General features: G+C 41.2%; 1 protein-coding gene across 3 annotated transcripts in view; it reads right to left on the bottom strand.

Moving 5' to 3' along the window:
• The window catches only part of SNCAIP (synuclein alpha interacting protein), an 88,028-nt gene extending 72,005 nt beyond the window's left edge, over positions 1-16,023 (bottom strand). For all 3 annotated transcript variants that reach the window (XM_005528122.3, XM_014257072.2, XM_014257071.2), the window contains exon 1: positions 15,930-16,023. The gene's annotated coding sequence lies outside the window, so the exon portion shown is untranslated. The remainder of the gene's footprint in view (positions 1-15,929) is intronic.
• Positions 16,024-24,487: the final 8,464 nt, after the last annotated feature.

Below are 24,487 nucleotides of genomic sequence, written 5' to 3'. Positions count from 1 at the left end.
CTGTTGGTCCTAGTGAAACTTGTATTTTCCATGTTACAGTTGGAGATCTAAAATACACTTAGGGAACATTATATTACCCTCTACCTGTAATTAAAACATGGGCTTTTCTTTCTTCCCCATCACAGCCATGAGCCTCAACATGTTTTAAAATATTAATAAAATAAGAAAAAATTGCATTTTTTCTTTTTTTTTTCCTAATTTGGATTCCAAACTTTCAACAGCCAAAATTACAGCAATGAATTGATAGTGCAATATTTTCTTATGGAGGTTCTAGCAAGATTGAATTTATCACACTGTACCACCCCATAATCAACACAACCTCTGAAACTGCAAGATCTCAGCAACATGTAAAAAGCAGTTCTGTCAGGGTCTTTGAAAGGGGCTTTTCCTTTGCTTTTAAGTGGTGAAAAACCATAAAGGATATTGTACAAATGAGTGGACTAAACCAAAACAAAAGCAACTGGACCAAAGGAAAAAAAAAATACATATCCTATCAAGCCATGAATAACATTAAATTAGACCAAAAGCAGAATCTGGAACAACCAGTAATAAAACAGAACATGCACAACAGTGGGAAACCTGCCATTGATATATTTTGTAGCACTGAATGTACGAAGCCTCAAGCTTAAATTGTGCAGCTAGTAACTAGTTCACTGTACTTCCTCTGAGCTTTAAAAATATTTTCTTAAGCAGAACTAGCCAAAGTTTTTGTTTTGAGTACTGGTAACTTAATGCTAACACCAAACCCAGGTTAAAATAATACATGCACATATAGATCTGGAGATTGTGTATGACATAATTTTCCGTGGAAAATTATGATTGAGCAGAACATCAGGAATTTAACAAATCTGTTCTTCAGTCATTTTAGAAGTGTGAAATCTGACCAGAAAAGCTTTCTTTACAAACTAATCTTAAAAAACATTCATATTTTTTCTCTACTTCCTGCAAATTTCAGGAAAAAAAAAAACCCACTGCTATTCCAAAGTGCGACTCCCTGGAGAAAATGTACATACAATGTTTGCAATTACCAGGAAAAGTCCACTGCAAATTGAATTTATTACTTTACTAGTGGAAATTCAGCAGCTGAACTAACAAAATCAGGTTGAGTGTTGATTCTTTTTAATAACTGCCTCTTATATCAGTAAATTCTATGGCAGAAATAAATTTTATTTAATGTTACCTATCTGTTCTACCAATGCCAATGCAGGAAGTTCATAAATGTGAATCCTCAGGAGGCTTACACGCATCACTGAGAACAGTAAAATGAATGGTTACACATCTGCAGTCTGAACTTTGAGATGAACACAAGCAAATTGTGAATGTGCGTTTTTCAAATGATTGCGCCCATTATTTTCCACTGACTCATGACTGTTGGCAGAAATGAATAATACATTTTAATATGTAGAGGTTCAACAATCACAAGTACAGAGAGTATCTGTGAGTATATATCCATCTTTGCTGCATACATAATACTTAAGCTAGGGGTTTTCATCTGTTTTTTATACTTAAACATCAAATAATTTATAATGCAGAACTGTAAAATATATATAAGAACACTGCATCAATCATGTAAAAGTACAAGTGCTGTTCAGCATTTCTGTAAATCCTCCATTAAAACTAGATTTGAGACCAAACCAAAGACTTACATGGATCAAGTCATGGTCACTTGGAATACTGGGAGACATAAAATGCTGTGTTATTTCATGTCAAGATTATTTGCAGTTCTCTTCATTATTTCAAAGAATATTAGTGACAAATACAGTGCATTCCACAATAAAGCCAGTGCTTATGACCTTAAACTCAGGAGGCAACTGCTAAACAAGGACTGGGAAATCAGCTGACCCAAGTCCTGAGGTATTTTATACAACCAATACAATACAAATGTACACACAGAAAACACAGATGTGTAACTAACTTTCAGTAACATCATCAAACAAAAAGGAATTAATTATTTGAATACTAATAATGTCTTGCTTTGCATGTCTACATTCCCCATCAGGCTTTGTAAAATACCATAAGCTGCTTCACAAGACATCAATCACTACATGTTCTGTATGGAAATACGTGGAAAAAATGAAAATTCAACTATTATATGGTAGCTGAAAGTGTAAAGCCCATGAGAGCCCACCTAGAACCACTCCAAAGTGGCACGAAACTTTACTAAAGTAAAGAAACATCATAGAAGAAAATGTGTGTGTACACTGCCCTCATATTTACTTGAGCAAGACTACAGAGATGTGCATTTCTGGATAATTAAGCAGAACGTTCAAGAAATTAATGGCTTGATATGGTTTCCAGTCAATTCAAGAAGAAACTGATACATAAAAATATGCATGATATTTTGGTTTAACAACTTTTTACTCTAGGTACAATTCGAAAAGTACTGTGCTGTCAAAGTACTCACAACCTCTAGTCTTTTGGCAACGCTAATGAATATCGAACATCTGCAGGGCTGTTGTGAGTTCATGAACTACAGAAATAAAAAATATGCCTTCTTTTGGTAGCCTAGCTCTTATGTAAAAATCCAAAAATAATACACCCTAGTAACCACATCCACAAGGAACCAGATACTTGGCCCCAAAGTAAGACAGAGCAACATAGGGCTTATGGTAACTACCACTGCTAATGTAGCTCCAGCACTTAGGTTAGGATGAAATCAAGCATAGCAGAGCTCAGCCTTTCCAAATCATGCATTGGGGGGAGGTGGAGGATCCTGTGTCAACATCTTTAATAAAGCAGATGTGACTCACTGCACTCTCATTTCAAATCATAAACTGAGGTTTCTCTCCTTTCTCTGAATTAGTTGCAGCAGCACTGGGGGCAGTAGCACTGGGGAAGCAATCCCTCATAAGTTTTTACTCAGTATAATAATTTCAACTAAATTATATTATTTGATACTGCAGTTTTGTTACATAAATCCTGACTTTAGTTTCTTTCCTTAATATTTTGCATCCTTAGTCACCTTATCTTTTGCAGGTACTGATCACAGAAAAATACAGAACCAATTTAATCAGTATATCACCCCCATAAATCTTTCTAAGATGCATTTTCTTTTCACTGAAGAACACACTTCATTTATTGTAGGAGCGTGGGCCTGGATTAGACAACCGGGTGCTACCTGAGGATTTCAGGGTGAAGGTTCCTTGGGCGGCGAGATGAAATAAGAAGCAGGCATGATCTGGTGATTTTGAGAAACAAAAGAATTTTAGTAAGGAGAAAATAAGAAACCACAACAACAATCAAGAATGCAAACAAGGTATGGGGTGCGCTGGAATGGTGAGGGCCAGAGTAGGTTACAATAACTTATATAGACTAAGGTAGGGGCAGCGTCTGAGGGAAGGGTACCAACCAGGAGTAAAGATTAGGAATATGTAAAACATTGCGCCAAATTCTAACCAATAATAATAGAGAAACTATAGAACTTTCCAGCATGATTAGCATATACCTTTCCAGGGGGCATTGTGGGTGAGATTTTGCTCACCCCAACTTGGAGATCCTTCTTCTCAGTGTCTGGGGCAAAGTCTCTTTTCAACCCTTTGCCCTGATGGACTCCAACAATTTTAAGTGTTGTTTCAATAAAACCAAGTAATCTAAAATTAAAATATCTGTGCTAAACATACTTTTAATGTTGAAAGCATCTGTTAGGTCATATTAGGGTTTGAGGTTTTTAAAATTATTATTATTATTATTACATGGGTGAGTAAAAGAAGTCTTCAAAAACTTCCTTGCATCTTTGCTTTTCCCATTTAAAATTACTCAACCTAGATTCAATAATAGTCCAGTAGAATTTCAACACCTTGTAGCCTCATAGTGGCCTGCTCAATTATTTCTAGAAATATCCTGGAAAAGAATTAATGCCAAACAAACTTAAGTGCTCTTAAGTTTGCAACATTCAAATGCTGTATTTGAAGTTAGAAATTTAGAACTTGCCTTATTTACATTTCCCTGCCAAAATCCTGCATTCAGTCCCATGATGATTTTTCTGCTTCATGTGAGCTTTAATTATAAATTCAAGGGAAAACTCATATGTAAGTAGACTCTCTGCTTCAAAGATCACAATATACCAAATGTATCCACCATTTGTGTGAAGTCTGTGCACCATCCTGCTCTCTTGTGGGAGGCCTGTTTTCAGAACAGGAAAGTTCAAACCACTCTCCTATTCTGTCTTCCAACTACACCCTTTTTTATTCTCTCCTTTTATATTTTTGGGCTGTCAATTCCATTGCCCCGTCCTTTGTGCCCTGAGACTGGCTAGAATATCTAAGAGCTATACTCACTCAAGCATTTTCTGACACTCCAAATTTCAAAGCCAAATTTTCCACTGACACAGGTGAATTTCACTAACAGTCAGGATCAGGGGGCAGCAGCGGGTAACCAGCATTACACTACAATTTGGGACGTGAGCCAGCCTCACGCAGGGCACATCACACATAGCATATATCTGTGCACATGGACAAAAAGAACCAAACCTCAAACTCACAAAACCTTGAACTCAAAAACTCACTCCAGAACTCATGCTCCTTGTCACTCAAACCAACCCACTTTCATTTGAGACTACTTGATGAATAAAATAAATTTGACAAATAATATAGACATATATTACAGGTATTTACTTTTAAAGCAAAAAAAATTTTGAAAATACTGAGAATATTATAATTTCTACTGCAAACATTAACTTTTCTCTGACTTAGAAATGACACTTGACCACTAACATGTATGCAAATATTTTCATTTTGATAAAATTAAAATGAAGACAGTAGAGAAACATCACAATTTGTCATACTTTATTCTGTAGACATAGCCTATGATGTTGTTTGCAAAAATTCTTAAAAGTTAAATAGTGTAAACTACTGTAAATGTAAGCATTGTTGAAAAAGAACCTTTTATTTCAGTTACTGTTTGGTGGAAACTGAAATATTCAGTGAAAAACAGCTAAATTATTCCTGAGAGACATCTATGCCCCTGAAACCAGAATGCTGTCTCCTGAAACCATCATTATTTTCTCATTTGAGAAACAGATTGCAACTGCACCTCTGCAGTTATACAATGCATCCTATATAGAGCACTGCCATACAACACTGTTTGCTTAAAATGTTATGGGCAGCAGATACAACCAGCACTACTGTTCAGTTGTGCAGCTATTAGTGCTGTAATATGGTGTGGGATGAGGTGGCAGAAATGCCAATTACGGAAGTACCATTATTTTAAGCTGAAATTTTTTAGTGTCTTCAGAGATTCCTCAAACCCTTCACACAAAAAAAGAAAAATTAAACTATATTTAAGAAATGATCCTCACTACCTCACTGCATCAAAAATCATGCTGTTACAAAATTTATGCACATTCTTTGCTTGTACTGATTTTGATGCTGGGACTAACTGAAGGATCCCACTTCAATGCTTTGCAAAAGGTGATCTGTCTTATGCAGAGCACACCCAAACTACTCAGAAATATCAGGTGTGCATTTTCATTTCTTGTGTTCCCCATCCAGCATTTAACTAGCCTAATTTTTAAATTTATTTTAAAATTTAAACTGCCAAAACCCTATAGAAAGTGGAAGATATCCTTGCAGTTTTTTTCATGGAAGCTCATCAGAAATGTCCAAGTGTTTCACAAACACGCCTCAATTCATTCACAGTCTTACACACTGCAGAATGAGAAAGCATTTTTATTATCCCCATCCAGAAGCTGGAAACAAATGGGCTTACAGGAAGCTGCAGAAAAACACAGCAGAAGGGCCAGAACAAGAAGCATGGGAGCACACAGGTGTTCCTGTGCATCTGTCCACATGTCCAGACTGTACAGATCACTGCCAGAAGTGGAAGGTGGCTCTCACTGCAGTTCACTTACCACATGTATCTGACACCAAAAGGCTCAATGAAGACAACCTAAACATGAAAGCACATGTTTAATGGCCATAGCCATGCCATGTTTTAGCTTGTGTTTAACTGTGTGCAAAGTTACCGTCACAGTCCCTGCAGCCTTGTGTGTATGAATTATAACATGTTTCTTCTTTTCACAGTGTTTCACAGAATCACAAAACAGCTGAGGTTGGAAAGGCATTCTGGAGAACATCTAGTCCAACCCCTTGCCCATGCCTCAGCTAAAGCCTGCTGCCCAGGACTGCATCCATGTGGCTTCTGAGGATCTCCAAGGATGGAGAGAGACTCTACCACCTCTGAGAAACCTGTGCCAGTTCTTGGCCACCACAATAAACTGTTTCTTCAGCAAGGCTGCTGATGACATCAGGCTGATAGTGCAGCTGACACTCCTGAAGGGTGGGATGCCATCCAAAGGGACCTGGACAGGCTCAAGATGGGGTTCAACAAAATCAAGTGCAAGGTGCGGCACCTGGGTCAGGGCAATCCCCAATATCAATCCAGGCTGGGAATGAATGGATTGAGAGCAGCCCTGTGAGAAGGACTTGGTGGTGGTGATGGATGAGAGGGTGGACATGACCCAGCCATGAGCACTCACAGCCCAGAGAGCCAAACTGTCCTGGGCTGCATCCAAAGCAGTGTGGGCAGCAGGGGAGGGAGGGGATTGTGCCCCTTACCAGATTACCTGCTCTGGTAAGACCCCACTGCAATGTCCAGCTCTGGGGTCCCAGCAAAGAAAGGACATGGACCTGTTGTATCAAGCCCAGAAGCGGGCCATAAGGATGATAAAAGGGATAGAACACGTCTCCTGAGAGAACTGGGATTGTTCAGCTTGGAGAAGGCCCTGAGTAGACCTCACTGTGGCCTTTGGTACCTGAAGAAGGCCTACAACAAATCTGGAGAGGCATTTTATACCATGACTTGTGCAAACAAAACCAGGGGCAAAAGTTTCAAACTAAAAAACAATCATTTTAGTTTGGGTATTAGGAACAAATCCTTTATTGTGGGACTAGTGAGGCACTGGAACAGGTAAACAGAAGTGGTGGATGTCCCACTCTCTGTCCCACACTGTGAGCCTCACACTTTGAAGGTGCTGGAGCTGATCAACATAAAGAATGAATCCTTTTAATAACAAAAATATTAGGCACTGTTTGATCACCACATTACGAGATATTGCTACTGTCAATTTGCAGTTCTTGCCTCTATTTTCTTCTCATTTTATAGATGAAAATAATTAGATCATTTATTCAAGACCAAGAGTGGCTGAAACCAGGCTTAGCTTGCATTCTTGTGCAGCATCCAGTGAACTAAGGCTGTTCTTTTTCCTCAGAAAGGTGTCAAGGACAGGAGTAAGAAACACTTCTTTTAAAGAACTGTTTGATAAAAGATGAGAAAATATTTTACTTATTTCAGTTTAACCATTTATCTAGAAACAAAATATTTTCTTGGCAGACAAATAAGCTGTAGCATTCAACTAGGCCCAAAAGCTCAGCTTCACCTTAGTCCTCTACAGCATTTCTCATGTCACAGTAACATATGTTTTGTTGAAAGTCTATTTTGTATTCCTCTTTGTCTGATAGTACTGCTTTTACGTGAAATATTTTTGTGGCATGAAAAAAAAATTGCACTAATTAATCCTTTTATGTTCCAACTTTTAAGCCATGTTTTCTCCCTTGTCTTTGTTAAATAGCATGAAAAATGCACAAAGAATTAGATACTTGACAGATGGTTTCAGACTATATCCTTAGATACAGATTAGTTTCACTGTTCCCTGCAGGTTTGTTTTTTTCTTTTTGGTTGGTTGGTTGATTGGTTTTTAATGAAGAAAGAAAATCAATCTCTGCATTAAAAAAATTACTAAAATCTGATGTGCGAGTATACCTGCTCACTCGTATAATGTGTATACCTCACTCATACAATATAGTACCTTAATAAGAAGGTTCACTGACTTAATTTTCAAGCATAGGGAGTAACTTAACTATTAATCTGATGAACCAAAAATAACCCTTATTACATACACTAACAAAAAAAAGACCCCACAAACCAAAATAATAAAGTCTTAGCAGTGCAAGGATCTTCCCTGAAATGCTGGGAAAACATACACATTCCTTCTCTTAAAAATAATTTCAAATCCTTTTAACAGAGTTGGATTGTGTTTTTTCTGTTATAGTGACCTTACTGTTTTTGATGATTTCTTTTCATTCATATAATTTCATTTTTTTTCTTCTCATAATTGTGCTCTTGATTCAATGTTTTGCTCCAGAACATTTTAAAATGCTCACTTTCTAACATTTCTCCTTTAACATGGTCTCTCGTCAGAAATTTAACACTTGCAAAATGTGTGGCCTGGATATGATAGTTCTTTAAGGCTGAACTTGACAATCAAATTTGGAATAAGGACTATGAATCTAATTTTGGGAGTGGAAATTTGCCAGAAGTCTCTCTGACACTTTACTGCCCTTTCAATAATTCCTTACAGAGGGGAATTAAATAGTGAGAGTCACTTAAACTCCAAGGAAACACAGACTACCTCAGTACAAAGAATAAGGGATACGGACCCAGATGCAGAGCATCCACCAACAATGCTGCAGGAGGCATGAAGTGGGCATGCAGTCATGAATTTATGTCAGCACGTGTAGGCATATCCACGACAGTGCAAATCTAGAGAGGACAGTTAAAAATAGCAGTGCAGACAGATGAAAGCAGACTTCAGCACAGTTTAATGATCTGTCCAGAAGGCTTGGAAAACCCTCTCATAAGTCTAGGCTGGCATGTCTTCACATCACATACAGATCAAAGAAATAACAGAGCTGTCTGCATGTCCTGCAATCACACTACTCGATTGCAGAGTAGACACATCCAGAAATAGTGCTACTGTAGATATGTTCATCTAAAAACTGCATTTGCAAAAAGCAAAGCCAGGAAGCATACTGTAAAGCATATGGGACCTGATGAGGAACATATGCTGGAGAGTGTCCATTTTGCTAAATTCCATTAGCTAGAATTGTGCTAATTCTTCCCTTTACACAACCTGCTTCCTGTGTACTCCTGGAGGACTTCCTTTATACTCCTGTACCATGTGCTGGTTGGCCTTTCCTGTGAAGATTCAGAGTCAGGCCAGATTAACCTGAACCTTCAAGGACAGCAATTCACCCAGCTTTATTGTCTGATGAAGAGACAGCGTACACTCTGCAGGCAGCTGGGTGCAACCTTGTGACATGTAAACAGCACTCATATCCTCTCCATTCCAATGCAGAACCAACGCTGGGTTCTGAACCCCTAACCCAAGCAGGCATATTAGTTACCTACTGATTCAAAGGCATTGACACCAATGTCTTTCATCTATCAGTGCTGCTAACAGGGACAGAATTTACAGTGATGAAGAAACCCAGAGCTGATAAAATTCCTCAAATTCAGGACCTCCTCTCCTCCAGCAGTGGTCTGCTGCATGGCAGCAACACTACAACTGCTCTACTGGCTCCAGCCTCTACTCCCTACAAACTACGACAGACACTACATCTTCTCAAGTATGGCTTACTACCATTTGTCCAGCAAGTGACCAGAGGGATCCACACATGTTCTTAAACTGACTGCATTCTGAATAATTCACTCTGAGGAGATTTTATGTGCATTTTGCTAAATCGCAACCAGAGGACAAGTTAAGAAGGAATGCAGTTATTCAGCATACTTTGCCATCTTACCAGGAGGGTATAAAGACACACAAGAGCTACTGTTGACTCTGACAGTTAGAGATCTGGTAGGAACTGGATCACAGCAGCAGGGATTACATACAGGCTAATTTATCATGGGAAGAAGAAAGCTAGTGAAATACACACAGTTTTGGGTGCAGGGATAAACATTCTGTGCTGCTGCCTGTCTCTTTGTGGAAACCCTGAGCACATGCATAGTTGTGCTCCAATTAGTTGTCTGGTCCTGAGCATCTCAGCACTCAAACATGGCAAACCTCCAGTCACTAGGCAGCACCATTCCAGAAAATTCCACTGAATGGGGAGGAGCTGTTGACTCCATTGAAGAGATGCCCTGCAGACACCTTGACAAATTGTAAGGCTGGGCAATCACCAACCATATGAAGCTGAACAAGGGCAAGAGCCACATTATGCACCTGGGACAGGGCTGTCCTGGCTGTAAGGACAGACTGAGAGGCTGGAGAAGGAATGAAAGGTCCCATGGAACAGGATCTGATGGTTCTGATCGAGAGCAAGTTGTATATGAGTCAACAGTATGCTCTGGCAGTCAAAAGGCCCAACTGTATTTTGGGGTGCAAGAACTACATGGAAGAATTCCTCTACCTTATAAATGTCAATTTGATACCTACACAAGCACTATTCTCCATTCTTTTTAACAAAAGAATACCCCACATCCTGGGGTGCATCAGGCACAGCATCACCAGATGGGCAAGGGAGGGATTGTCCTGCTCTGCTCTGCTCTGCTCTAGGGTGGCCTCACCTCAATTGCTGGGGGCAGTTTTGGGTGCCACAATGTAAGGAAGATCTAAAGCTATTAAAAAGTGTCCAAAGAAGAGCAATGAAGATAGTGAACAACCTTGAAGGGAAGCTATATGGAGCAGCTGAGGTCACTTGGTCTGTTCAGCCTGGAGGAGACTGAGGTCACTGCAGTGACAGCTTCCTTGTGAGGGGAAGAGGAGGGGCAGGCACTGATCTCTGCTCTGTGGTAACCAGTGACAGGACCCAAGGAAATGGCCTGAAGTGATGTCAGAGGAAATTTAGACTGCTTATTAGAAAAAGGTTCTTCACACAGAGGGTGAAGGCTCTTCACTCAGGGAAGTGGTCACAGCACCAAGCCTGTCAGTTTCAATGTTAACGAGAAGCAAATAATTAATGATGTAAGTATAACTCATTTTGCTGGTGATTCCATTCTGTAACTCAAGATAAGTTTTTGACCATGTCCTAGCAACAAGCACAAATATTGTGCTTTATCCAGAGCTCCGCATATGAGTTTGCAAAATGGTAGTATCCTAGACATTAACATAATTTGGATACATACCCTAAGCCTCTTTCCATGTAACAAGAGAAATGAGTACACTTATACTTAGCATGGTAGAATGTGGGTCAGGGAATATGACACAGCTTATTTACCTTACTAGCACTCTTCTGCTTCTGTGTGCAATATTATTTCCCAGATATATTTTGCTTCATTTTGTTTGGCCCTTTTTTTGTTTGCTTTTAAAAGCATCTTGGAGCCAGCTTTTACAAATATTCAAGTAAGTGCCTCAACAGGCTGACAATTTCAGTATTTAAAATCTTGAGCCCATTCAAAATCAGCTTATGGGATCTTCATAAATTTTCTACTGTGACTCAACTGGAACTGACAGCATAGCATACAAAAGGCAGAATATTTATATCTGAACTTTAGTAAAAGAGAACATGAGGTATGTACATGCACATATAAGCAGTTAAAGGTATTTCCTAATTCTAAAAAAAAAAGAGGCCAGACAGTATAGCAAGATCCTGCAAAAGAACTACATGGATGAATAACACACAGAGAAGTACAGCTCCAAATCACAATCACATGCATGCCCCTGTGATGCACACCACAGATTCACAGAATGGCTGGGGTTGGAAGGGACCTCTGGAGATCATCAAATCCAGTTCCCCTGATGAAGCTCACCCAGAGCAGGCTGTACAGGACTATATCCAAGTTGGTCCTGGAAGAAGACTTCCCAACCTCTCTGGGCAGCCTGTTCCAAGAAAGCTATGCAGCAGAGTCTGATTTTTTAGTCACAGATGTAAACAAGTTGCTTAAAATGGTGGGGGTTGAAGGGAAGTGCTAAGTTCCTGATTAGAATTTCATTTTAAATGGAAAGCTCCAGATTGATTCAGTAACAATAAAACAGAAATGGGGGGAAAAGGGGGAGGATTTTTATATAAGAGGAGGTCATGTAGTACACTGTATAGAGTGTAAAAGATAAGTAAGACAATGCTTTTTATCTGGTATAAACAAAAATAATGCCAGCAGCTTGACTGCAAACAAGAACTGAGGAGGAAATTGCACCAAAAAGGAAATGCTTACAGCAAACCTCACAAACCTAATGCTATGTTTCAACCAGAAAAAAAACACTTTCAAGCACTGCTTAGTAACTCTTTATGAAGTGCAAATCAACCATATTCATATTCAAAATAAGCTTTTGAAAACACTCCTTAGCAGACAAGAAAACATACCTAATGAAGGATTGCCCCAATTGCCCAACTGTGATGGCTGAATTGCACTTTCCTTTGATAACTCAGGACTAAGACCTTCAGAACTCTGAATAACTTGGAGCTTTGTTGTAGAAGACAAAATCACCATTCCACCTTAGGTAAATAGCAGACAATATTTCTACTACAAAAAATTAATTAATTATTTTCCCCTCTCAGTTTAAAACTCTCTCAGGGACTTAAATCAATAAAGTATCTGATGCATATGTTCTATCTTCTTGTTTCCAATGGTTCCACTGTGCATATCAATCTATTGTAGAACCACATTTGCATTTAAAAAGCAGTTCCCTTGTGTTTACTATGCACCTGCTCCATGTAAGCCTATCTTCTCTACCTCCTTTGAGAAACAACAGATCTGCCAGAAAAGGAGGGAGCGCAGACACAACGCTACTCTAAGTCCTCTTGCCAATTATCTAAGCACCATTTCCTTCAGTTTAGTTTAGTTATAGTCCTATTTGGACACGAGTTGAAAAGAATTACTATTTACCCTTCCAAAATCCAATGTTTCTCAACTTTTTCTAACATTTTTCATTTTGACAATGAACATATACATTTCAACTGTAAAAAAACACTGTACTTGCTTAGCAACACACAGTAAGGCACTGGCAAAGAGATTACTTACAGACTTGCCTATGAAAAGTATAAACTTTTCTTTATTTTACTTGGCATTAGCTTTAATTATTACGGCTGCATAAGGAAGGATGAGAATATTCTCCTCTTGACATCTACCTGACAAGGGATGCAGGCTTATTCTAGTAAAATTGAAATAAAAAAAAAAAAAAGAATTGTTCCCTGCTTCCTTGGTCATGATTCATGGGTTGCCTCTAGAGCTCCATGCGCACAATCAGAGGCAGACAAGGGTGCAGATAAAGCTTTGCTATCCACTTCTTCTAGTCAGCTAAAACATTTAAACACCAGATGAAGGAGATAATTTGCTGCTTCCTATAAAGGCTGCTGAACTACTGGCCTTTGTGCTCCTGAGGTGCAGCATCACCGCTCCATGACAGCAAATGTCAGGTGTCGCAAGTACCATCATCCCTGCACCACTGCCAGCAGGACTTTCGTGCCGCTGTCTATGGAAGATCAGTCACCTCACAGGGCTGTCTCTGGCTGCCTGCTCCCCTTTCTTGTTGCTGTCTTCTCACCTGTGGAGGCAGCACGACTTGCATTCTCCACCTCAGAGGGCAGAAGCTATAGCAGCTGTGGCAGGCCTGTCATGCTTTCCCCTTCCTGCTTCTAATCAGACAAGTGTCCAAGGACAGAGCTGCTGTGGAAGTAGGTGTAGGTCTGAGACACTGAGACATCCTAGAAGTGGACTGTGAGAAAGAGAGCTGTGCCAATGCAGGTGATATTCCACCTCAGGAGTGTGTGGGATGAAGATTTCTTGCACTTATGGAGTCGACATAGGAACAGATTTCAGCTGCCAGGAAAACTGGACAATTGGAAAGCAGAGGGACTGTTCATAGCTTTTCAACCTCTGTTGATGCCCAGTTAAGAAACAGTTACAAAATATGTAATATTCAGGATCATGGTTTTGCAATTATGAAAAGAAATGACTTATCACTTACTCACAATACTCCATGAAGGGACTGAATCTTCAAGGGTACCTTCAGTCAGCTTGTCCAAGCAGTCTAATTTTACATGTGGCTCTTTGTAAACTCAAAAGCTGGCCCCAAAGAACTCATGACATACTTACTTTCCATGCTGCTGTCGCTAGAGAAAAAAATATTAAGACTAAGCAGCTCTCTAGCTTAGTATCTAGTAAGATACTATCTTCTACAGAACGTCCTTACCTGAAAGACTGCCCATCTCCTCATGCCAAAATGATACTAAAAAGCATTTTGAGTAGCCTGCACTGGACTGCTTGCTCAAAAATGACAGAGGTTTTTTTTAACTCGCTGCTTGAGTTTGGAGGTAGCTCTACACTGGGCCAGTACTCTGATGTAGTTGTATTTTACTCACTTTTTCAACAAGCTGCAAGTCACACACGTGCTTTCTGCAGCACACTGAATCAATGACAAGGACCAGAAATCACAACACTTGAAAAAGAAGTAAACTGCCAGTTTAAGACAATGTACACGACTGTATTAAGCAGAATGGTGAGTGTGCCGAAGTTCATCTTTGACACATGAAAACATGCAGAAATTAAGCATATCACACCTTAGAAAGGGAGCCTTTTCACTACAGGCCTTTTAACACATGGGCTATCTGTGCTAACTAAGGAATACTTGAAGGGTAAATTAAAATTTTTGTACTGTAACTGCAGTGATGAGGCAAGTGTCTCTTTGACAACTGAACAGGTCAAATTCTGATTTTTTTTATTCAGGCGAAAAGTGCTTCCGTGTTTGAGCTAGCCCTTGAGCAACCCTCACAAGCCTGGTCTTGAAACAGTTTTTCAGCTTACCTGCTAAATCTTCAAAATATGGCTCCAGTATTGCACAAGGCACATTTGCAGGCTTAGCAGTATCAAGACAGAAGTAGCTTACAAAGTCCACCAACCATAAGCTCACACACGAACTAGTTGCAGACAATTTTAGGGTGAAGAAACTCATGTTTATGGGTGGTAGTAAGGCAACAGGTCATGCTTTTTACGGCTTGCTGGAAGCACATGCAGTGCACATAACTCCTAAACTCAGAAAGGGCAGGACACCATTAAAAGTCTGCTACAGCATGCTGCACAAGGTTAAATGCGCATCATTCAATGTAATTTCTGGCTGCAGGATCAGTGCTATTTGCACAAAATATAAAATTATCTTGATTTCCCAATGCTATGACTGCGTATCTTTCTTCAGCCATTCAAATAACAGAAAAGGGTCCAACAGTCAAGTGATCTGCTTCAGAATGATTTTTTAAAAACTTTTTTTCAGTTACCTTTTGCTATTGGAATGCTGAGGCATAAAACAAGGCTAAGATGGTAAGATTTTCCATGGAAAACACAGGCACTAGCAATTTTTTAGTGGGTTTTGGGGTGAGGGGACTTTTAGAGGAACAGTTGTGACTCATTAATATCTCTGTAAGAGATGTGGCTTTAAGCCAACCATTGAAAGTGCTCTGAGGTGATAACACTGACAATGAAGACTGAGAGGGGCTGGTTTGTATCCAGTACCATCAGAACCTGATCCTTAAGCTCTCCTTTATATAAATTACATCTGCTCACATAAAACACTCATTGATAGGGGTATGAAAAAGGTTTGATCCCTGCTGCTGCAAAAACACGATTCTGGATTGACCCAAGTATAAGCCTTGGAGCATGTCCCTACCAGACAACTTGGCATTTGCTTCCCCACAGTTACAAACATACAACTCCTGCTTGATTTTCTTCCAGATTTCGGCTTGCCTGGCGGGACAGGAGGGTGCTGACGGCTGGGTGCCCGCCCGGACGCCCGGCTCCGAGCAGAGCAGCGGCAGCTCAGCGGCGGCTGCGAGCGTCCGCGGCTTACACAGCGCTACAAGGGCTTCGCGGCGCCACTTCGCACGGCTGACATCACGTATGTGCTCAGCCCCGGCGAAACCCCCCGCGTTCAGCCCTGATTTCATGCGCAAAGCACTTCCTCGGGGCGGGCTGGCGGGGGCCAGGGTCGCCCCCCGCCGCCGCTCCCGCCCGCCGCCCGCGTCTCCCCCCCCCCCCCAGCCCCGCTCCGGCGCCCCCGGGGACGCCTGGGCGGGGGGAAGCGCCTTCAGCACCACCCGCACCCCCCGCGCCCGCGCCGGGCACCCCGGGCTCGGCTCCGCGCCCCCTCTCCCGCCGCCCCGGGGGCAGCGCTGTCGGCGGCAACAAAGCCCCCCGCCCGCTCCGCTCCCCTCTCCTCTCCTCACCTCACCCCTGCGCTCCGCTCGGCCGCGGCCGTTCCACGGCAGCCGGGGGTGATGGAGACGGGGAAAGGACCCAGGTGCCGCCTCTCGGCTGCCGCCCCCCGCCACTCCCCGCCGGTGCAGGCAGCGATCCGGCAGCGACCCGGCTCGCGCCGCCCCGCCCTCCGCCCCTGCCCTGCCACCGGGCAGCGGCCGGCAGGAGCGGGAGGAGGAGAGGGAGAGGGAAGGAGGGAGCGAGGGAAGGAAGTAGGGAGGGGAGGGGTGGGGAGGGGGGGGCCCTGCTGAGTCAAAATGCGGGGGGCGCTGCCACGTGACCGGCGTCGCGGGGCGGGGGCGCGGAGGCCGCGCGGGACCCCGCTCTGGGGCGGCGGCACCGCTGCTCCCGGAGCCACGGCCACAGATCCTGCCAGCGCCACCGACCCTGCCAACGCCACCGACCCTGCCAACGCCACCCATCCTGCCACCGCCACCCATCCTGCCACCGCCACCCATCCTGCCTCCGCCACCCATCCTGCCTCCGCCACCCATCCTGCCACCACCACCGCCGAGGCTCCGCGCCCCGCGGGCCCTGCGCTCGTGAGGAGCGGTTGCCCGCGGCGCCTGAAGACTCTGCTCCGGCGTGTCCAATGCGAAGCGCGTGGCACCCCGCCGCGCTAAAAATAATGGAAATGCAGAGCTCGAACCTTGAAAATGCCGGGTTCAATCCGCTCACATCTGTTTGAAATAAAACTCGGTGGGTTGGGGGGGGGGTAGATTTTCTTTTTTATTTTTTAATTTATTTTGGTCCACTATAAAACCTGGAAAGCCTCTCTGGTTCATAGGTTGACGAGGACAGGCGGTGGCATCCTTGTGCACCTTCCCATCGAGCTGGTCCCACCTGCCTTGGCAAGAAACCAGCGTTTTCTGGCACAGTGCTGCTAAAGGTGCTCCTGCGCCCCGCCGCTGCAGGTGCTCGGTGAGCCGGGCAGAAACCCGCCGGCTGCCCCTCGGACACTGCAGGGGTGCCCGAAGAAAGGAGTCCTCCAAAGAGGTTAGCCCCAGTAACGCCCTGCCACCCAGGCATCTGATGGCAGCAGGAGGAGAGCAGAGAAGTGAACCTTTGGCTGGGTTTTCTTCTTTGTGATTTAGCCTATTTCGTTTCCCCCTTACTTTTCATAGGCACATTTTCCATCCTGTCTTTTAAAGTGTATCCTTTTATTTACCTGTCTGCCTTCCACTGCTCTTGTGTGATTTCACCTGTCAAACACAGAACTTCTTAAATTTAATTTACTCTGATGAGTGAGGACTGCAAAAGCCTTGAGAGATGCATGTAGGAAATTTAAGTGGATTTGTACTAGTTTGGCATTTTGGAAAACTACTGCCCACAGAGCACACTCAGCAGTACTGCAAGCATGCCCACATCAGTCAGCCTGTAGCAGTGCTCTGGAAGAGTGTCTCTGGAAGTGGGGAAAACACTTCAGTCTTGTGCCTAAACGCCCCTGTTCCTGCCCCTTTAAAGTAATTTAAATCCCCTGAGACACGGTCATCAGACAGTAACAACCTTGATAAACTTGTCATCTGCACCCAGCAACTTGGACGTGAAAAGAAATACAGTACTCCATGATTCATTACTTGAGCTATCTAGGAGCTGCAGCATCATGCATTTTTAGCTTATGTAATACTAAAATATATAAAAAAAATATACTTTTTTTTGCCTAAAAGTGAAAAGCTGTTATATTTCTTTCTTTTTAAACTACATTTTTGAGATGTGTAAAAAACAAACTTGAATATGAATTACAGTGATGTCTTCTAATGTTTATGTGCAAGGCCAACTATGTGGTGCAATACTATACTATCTTAACCACATGTGCACACTGAATGTGGAGAAAGGAGTACTTTGGACAGGTCTTCTACTTTTATGTAATTTAGTTTTAGGAAAATGATATTTGGATACTGGACGTTTCACACTTGTACGTGCTTGTTTCATACTTGTACATGTATTTGAGATAGTGACCATTTGGGGTATTTGTAATGCTCTTGATTAGATGGTTTTATCCAGGAATGTTGGTCAGCTGTGTGTGATTAAATGGTTTAAAAGGAATGCAGGTCAGCTCCAGAATACAATATCATGTAGGAGTATGGCCTGCCTGACAAACAGTGTTGATGAATAAACGAAACCAAAAAGTCTTATTTTAATTTAGAGTCTATAAATACCATTCACATGCCAATACAATTTGTAAGATAAAAGTTTGCCAAGCATCTTTATATGTGTTATATATAATAGTGTCTCGGTTAGTACTGATAACCCTGTTTGTGTATATGCTTCTGAAATCATTGCTGAAAATAGTGTTTAAATAAGAAGTGCTGACTAGGCTGTGTAACTGTAAAAATCCCTTAAATTATGATACACAACTTCAGTTCTTGTAAGAACTTCAGGGTGGATTTTTACTGCCTGTTATATGGCCCCATCATTATTTTTTGTCTAAATTAAAATCACAGAATGTTAGCTCTCTTCTTGCTGTGCATGCTGATACAAACATTTGCTAAAATATTGAATAGTCATTGATAACCCTATTCCCGATGGAGTAAAGTGTTTCAAAAGTGTGTTGCCCATTGTTTTTCTAGGGATCATTCAGTGGCTTTGTTGAACCTCAGTACTCCTACGTGGTGAAGGCAAAGCCAGTATTTGTGTCAACTGCAGAGTATGGCTGGATGCACGTGAGAACAGGCTGATCTGTGGCCCACCTCACGGGCCCATGGCAGTCAGCATCAGTCACAGCATCTGCCAGTGATCACATGCATTGACTTTAATGAGCACAAGACAAAACCTTCCGTTCCTTTTGAAATTCTTCTAGGAGATGAGTTAGAGACATTTAAAAGTGTGATGCTTGATGACACTGCTTATGAAGACGTGACCACATTATACTTAAGGCACAAAGCCCGTGGAGACATTTCCTGAAGGAGATTTTCTGTTCCTATGCAGGACCAACACTGGTGCCTCTATGCTTTTTCCTGGATATGAGCAGCAGCCTTGTGAAGGAAAAGGTAGACTGGAACAGAAAGGAGGCAGCAGAAGCCTGGAAGAGATGAGCCCAGCAACATAGAGTACATTGCCATTTTTCTCCAGAGCATTAAGGCTGAGAATCAGTGTTGTACAGGTAACTCTAACAGTTGGTAACCTTAGGGACTTTATGTAACTAATACATACAGGCAGCCTGTGAACATCCAGATGGTGATCTAGGTCTGCTGATGTATAGTATCTCCACCAAAGAACATCAACAACTGTATCATATGAAGCAAAACCTAGCAATTACAGTGTAAGGGTATCTCCTGAAACAACAAAGAACAAGCTTTAGTTTGGTCAAATGATGAACCATGATGACTCACAGTCATTCAAGGCAGTCATCTCTTAAAAAAAAAAAAAAAAAATTAAAAAGATTAAAAACACATTTAGCTTTGAGAATCAGTAAGAGCAACTACCATTTTTAGGGCATGACAGAATTTATGTACTGATTTCAAAAGGGTGAGTCCAAACCAGGTGAATTTTTCCTGTCTTCACCTTCAGATTCTGAGTGGAGGTAAACACAACACAGATCAAGTCAACCATACATCTAACTTCCGAAAAGTGTCATTCCTAAATTTTCTCACCTTCAGTCTACCCTGTAATAAAAATATAAAATATTTTTCTCATTTTGGAAAAAAAAAAAATTTAATTCTTAGAAGCACATAAGAATTTAGAAAATAATAGTATAGGCACAATTCTGTTAGGTTGAGAAAATGATGACAATGTGGCATGGACTGCTAGAAGTAATGACTTACTGTTTCACTTGGATTGGTACAAACGGTACCACACATGCTGATGAGTAAGTCGACCATCTCAGATTCATGGAGCTGCTACATCTGAAGGAAAATGGAGACTACATATCTGGGACTGCAATAAAACAATTGTTTTTCTGTTGTGTTTTTGTACTGTTTTCAGTGCTTGTAATGCCTGAACATGTTAGCCCACAGTGGACCAGTCTGACATCAGCAGAATTCAGAAAGCAAGAGTTTGCCTTGAAAAGAATGAGGATCAGTTCCTCATCCATAAGAAGAGAGAGACCTACAAAAATACAAATAATTAGTTCAGAACTATCTTTCAGTGCATATAGCTTTGTTTCTAGGGCTGGGCAGAAAGTATTTTCTGCAATCTTAAGAGGCCATTTAGTTGGCAGCATCGTGGGCAGAGAGGAGACTCAAGCCTGGGCTTCATTAAATGCTTATTTATTTAATCTATTCTGCTGGATAAATCACACAGAGGATTTTACAATGTGACATCCAAGGTCCTGCTCACACATTTGGCACAGCTGTGCAGGAGAACTGAACATTGTATGTATGGTTGGAAAGCTAGTACATGGCACCATTGCCTCAAAAGGTCAGGGACAATTACCATAATCAGCTACTCTGATTTCTGGCATAAAGCCCCACAATTCCTGGTTGAACTAGAGAATGTTTTTCAGAAAGTGATCTAATCTTGATTACTACAGTCCTAACAACATTGTTGTAATATATCATTAGCTTCACTGTTAAATTATGTATGCTTTGTCCATCTTTTCATTCAGTTTGTTTGAGTTTTGAGATTCTGACTTTGCCCAATGTAAACAGGAATCTGTCAATATATTTACAGTATGTTTTCAAGCTCCCTTCCAAAAGTTCTTTTGATAGTTTATAACAGATTTCTTAAAACTTCCCTGATATTTTAACAGTAATTCGAGCCCACAACTTTGAATTTGCGAATATTTGACATCACAGATTTTCATTCTGAAAATTAATTTTGGAAAATTGGAAAGCTTCCAAGTGTGAGCCTCACAACAAATTACAGATCATAATAAATCTTCCTCTTTTTTTTTCTATCCATTATTCCTCTGCTTTATGCACCAAGACCACCTTTGAATATGGCCACATTAGCAAGTTGCCACAAGGTAAGACAGAATTTGAAGCAATGGATTACATGTCCCATAACTGTCCTGGCCTAGCTCCTTCTCCCTCCCATGCTGAAGCCAGATCACTTGCTAGGGGAATGCTCCTGTTTAAGGGGAAAGTGAATTTGCACTCTTCAGAGGATGAGTGCATGCACAGAAGCAGATCCCACAAAGCAGCTGAAACTGATGGGTTTTTGCATTATCTTACGGTATTAGAGCTTTGCGGGATTACTTGGCTACTGTTTTATACTGGGAATACGTGGTTGGCTGTCCATAATTACACTCCACTTTTCTCCCATCCTGTATATATGACATACATTCTCGATGTGACCCCCATTAGGCAAGAAAAACAAGGAAGAAAAGTTGTTTTTTTTTTAATGTGATTAGAATATAAAGATGTTGCATGGTGCCAAATCAGAGATAAGATAAAAAGTCAAAAGCCTTGGAGTTTAGGTACAATGTCAATTTACACATATCCTTTTCAATTCATTAGGGGTATGAATGAGTCATTAGAGGAAATCCTGACTGGGGAACACATTAACTTGGATTAAGACCAAATATTATGTTTCACTTGAGCCTCAAGCAAAATCTGTACCGCCATAAACTTATTGTAAGAGCCAGAAGTGAATTCCGGTCACAGCAACTCTGTGAAATAATAAAAAACTTTATAGCTTTAACCAGTACACCACTACTGATTTGACTGTTTTGAAGATGCCCCAATTAATAACATTATTTTGAGAAAGTTTAAATCCATGCTTACTGTCAATCCCTTGGCAGAAGACTCTTATTTCCTGAATTAGATCAAAGCAAGACATTTCAAACAGTCTTTAAGTAATTGCTAAAATAATGATTAAAAAAAAACACTCTAGAGAAAACACTCTGTAAACCAGCTGACTGTAATAAAAGCCTAAAAGGAAGGCAAATTCCCATTAAAAAGGGCAGAAAAGGTTCGGTTTTGGGGATTGACCAGTGTATTGGGGCCTATTACTTCTCAGCTGAATTCATGAGTTCTACAATAACTCTCTGTGGAGAGAACTCAGGGGACACAGAGAAAAACAAAGTGTTTCTAAGCAGTTAGAGAGGTGGCTGCTTCCTGTTTTCTTGTCTTACTGAATCTCAGGCGACACATGCAGACATGCAGTTGTACACAGACACACACATCTGTCTGCATATCTACACATATGTAAAGAACTTGACACAATGACAGCTAAAACTAGCCCTGAAATCATTCCTTGGAAAGTAAACATCAGTTCTTTATCCTGCTTCGTTCACTTAGAAGAGAGGGTTCATTTGCTGTGTTAGCAAATGAGAGTATATAGTGGTCTGCTTTGGTTCTTATAAAAGTAAAGGTGCCAACAGTGGCCACATTGCTCCCAATACAGACCACTCATTGCAATGCCGTCTTAAACAACCTCTCAGAAGACTTCTGTCATGATCAAAGGCACTATTTTGGGTAAGGACACTAACAGAGTTTCAATATATGGTGAGAGATCACAGACAATAAATGTGGTGTTTACACAGAAGGTTGAGTACAGGCATTTTGTGTGTCAGCATCAACCCAAGGCTACAGCCATCTTTAGTAAAGGTGCAGCTTTGTCCTGGAAGAAAGCCAGTTCACCTGTAACATCTGATCATTGCTGTGATCAGATATTGAGACTTTCCACCTTCTCAGTTGCTGACATGATGCTTCTGAACATTAATATTCACATAAGGAATAAAATTTCCCATTCATGTGACTTCTTATTTGGCAAATCCGTGTTTACCAGAGCTTACTAAAACCACTTGTCTGCCTGAGCTTCCATCTGTAAGATTTGAAGTAGTTCTGTGAACAAAGAAAAACACAGGAGAATTATTCTATGCCATCATTAATATTTAAAATGAAAGATATTTACATATTTCTATACATTCCTACTGGAAAAGGGAAAATGTCTTGTGAATCTTCAAGCTGACTTAACCTGACTGCTTTAAGGTTAAGAAATCAGGTTTCAGGCTGATTTCTGTACAATCACAGAATCATAGAATGGACCAGGTCTGAAGGGACCCTCAAAGATCATCTAGTTTCTGCCGTGGGCAGGGACATCTCCCACTAGATGACATTGCTGAGGGCCATCCAGCCTGGTCTTGAGCATTTCTAGGGATAGGGCATCCACAGATGCTTTCAGCAACCTCTTCCAGTGCCTCACCGGCCTCACAGCAAAGAATTTCTTCCTAATACCTAAACTAGACCTGCTGTCTTTTAATCTGAAACAGTTCCCTCTTCTCCTTGTCAATACACCCTCTTGGAAAACATTCCTCCCCCTTAGGCTCTCTTCAGGTGAGAGAAGGCTGCAGTTAGTTCACCCTGAAGCCTTCTCTCCTTCAGGCTGAACAAATGCAATTCTCTCAGCCTTCCCATGTGGGAGAGGTGCTGCATCCCTCTGAGCAGCCTGGTGGCCTCACTCCAACAGGTCCATGTGCTGGGGGCCCCAGAGCTGGATGCAGCATGCCTGGGGGTCTCACCACAGCGGAGCTGCAGGCAGAACCACAGGAAAACCTCCTTTTCTTACTTTGCAGAGAGACAGTTACAAACAAGCTTATTTCAGACAGCATTTTCCTTTGGTTCTCCTGTGTTCTATTCCACTGTTGTTTTCTTCCACTGTTGTAATTACCTGTCTCTTTGCTATCTTTGATATCCAACAGATACTTATTTAAAGTATTGGGAACTAAAGAAGAAACAATCCATGTTCTTTTTTTCTGTATTGTTCTGCTGTTGCTACTAAGTAGTACTTGTCTGCAATAAATAATTCATAAAATAATCACAATTATAAAGGCATATTAGACTGTGGCACTCTTTGTAAATACCCTTAACAAGAAGATAAGGACTGTGGGTAAAATAGACCAAAACCTAATTGTTGAAGAACCTATGTTGAAGAACATATTGTTCTTCATGAGGAAGAGGACATATTTTCAAAGCACAAGCTGAACTGAAGTTTAAACTAAATCCCTCTGAACTCAGGATACCCTCTGAGCCTGGAATACCAGTTCTCCCCACATGGCCAATAACACAGTTGATTCTTAGCACAGAATCAACTTCTCCCTCTCCCAACACTCACACATGCAATTATGAACCAGCAATAACACAATTTGGTAATTATCATCTGAAGTCATCATTTAGTTGTTCTGATACCAAATAGGGCTTCTGCCAAAGAAAACCTAGTTATTCAAATAGCATTGTATTAAGCATTCAAAAGACTTTGAAAATTCAAAACAGCAGTCATGTCCCATGGGATTCACAGTTCATATTGTCAATCCGTCCTCTGTCCCGTGATCATTGCTGTGATTTACAAAAATAAAACCAGAAAAAATGTCTAAAAACAATATGGGCCAAATAACAGCTGTTCTAAATTGTCATAACTTTTCCAATCAAAGAAGAATGATGTTGATCTAACACCCGTGAAGATTCCAACTCTGATCTTTTTTTTTTTTTTTCTTCCTTCTATGTCATAAGAAGGATGATAGTAGCCAATGATAACACATCTTGCATGGTATTCCTATTCTCTTTGTATTTGTCCTGCTAGTATTGTGTTCTACACTAGAGTTATTTTTCTCTTTTTTCCAGCTGTTTCTGTTTCTTCTCCTCTT

The sequence above is a fragment of the Pseudopodoces humilis genome, chromosome 4 (assembly GCF_049639895.1).
Source record: "Pseudopodoces humilis isolate 2021_Gansu_Grassland_sample_001 chromosome 4, ASM4963989v1, whole genome shotgun sequence".
NCBI classification, from domain to species: Eukaryota; Metazoa; Chordata; class Aves; order Passeriformes; family Paridae; genus Pseudopodoces; species Pseudopodoces humilis.
This window is presented reverse-complemented; position numbering and strand designations above follow the sequence as displayed.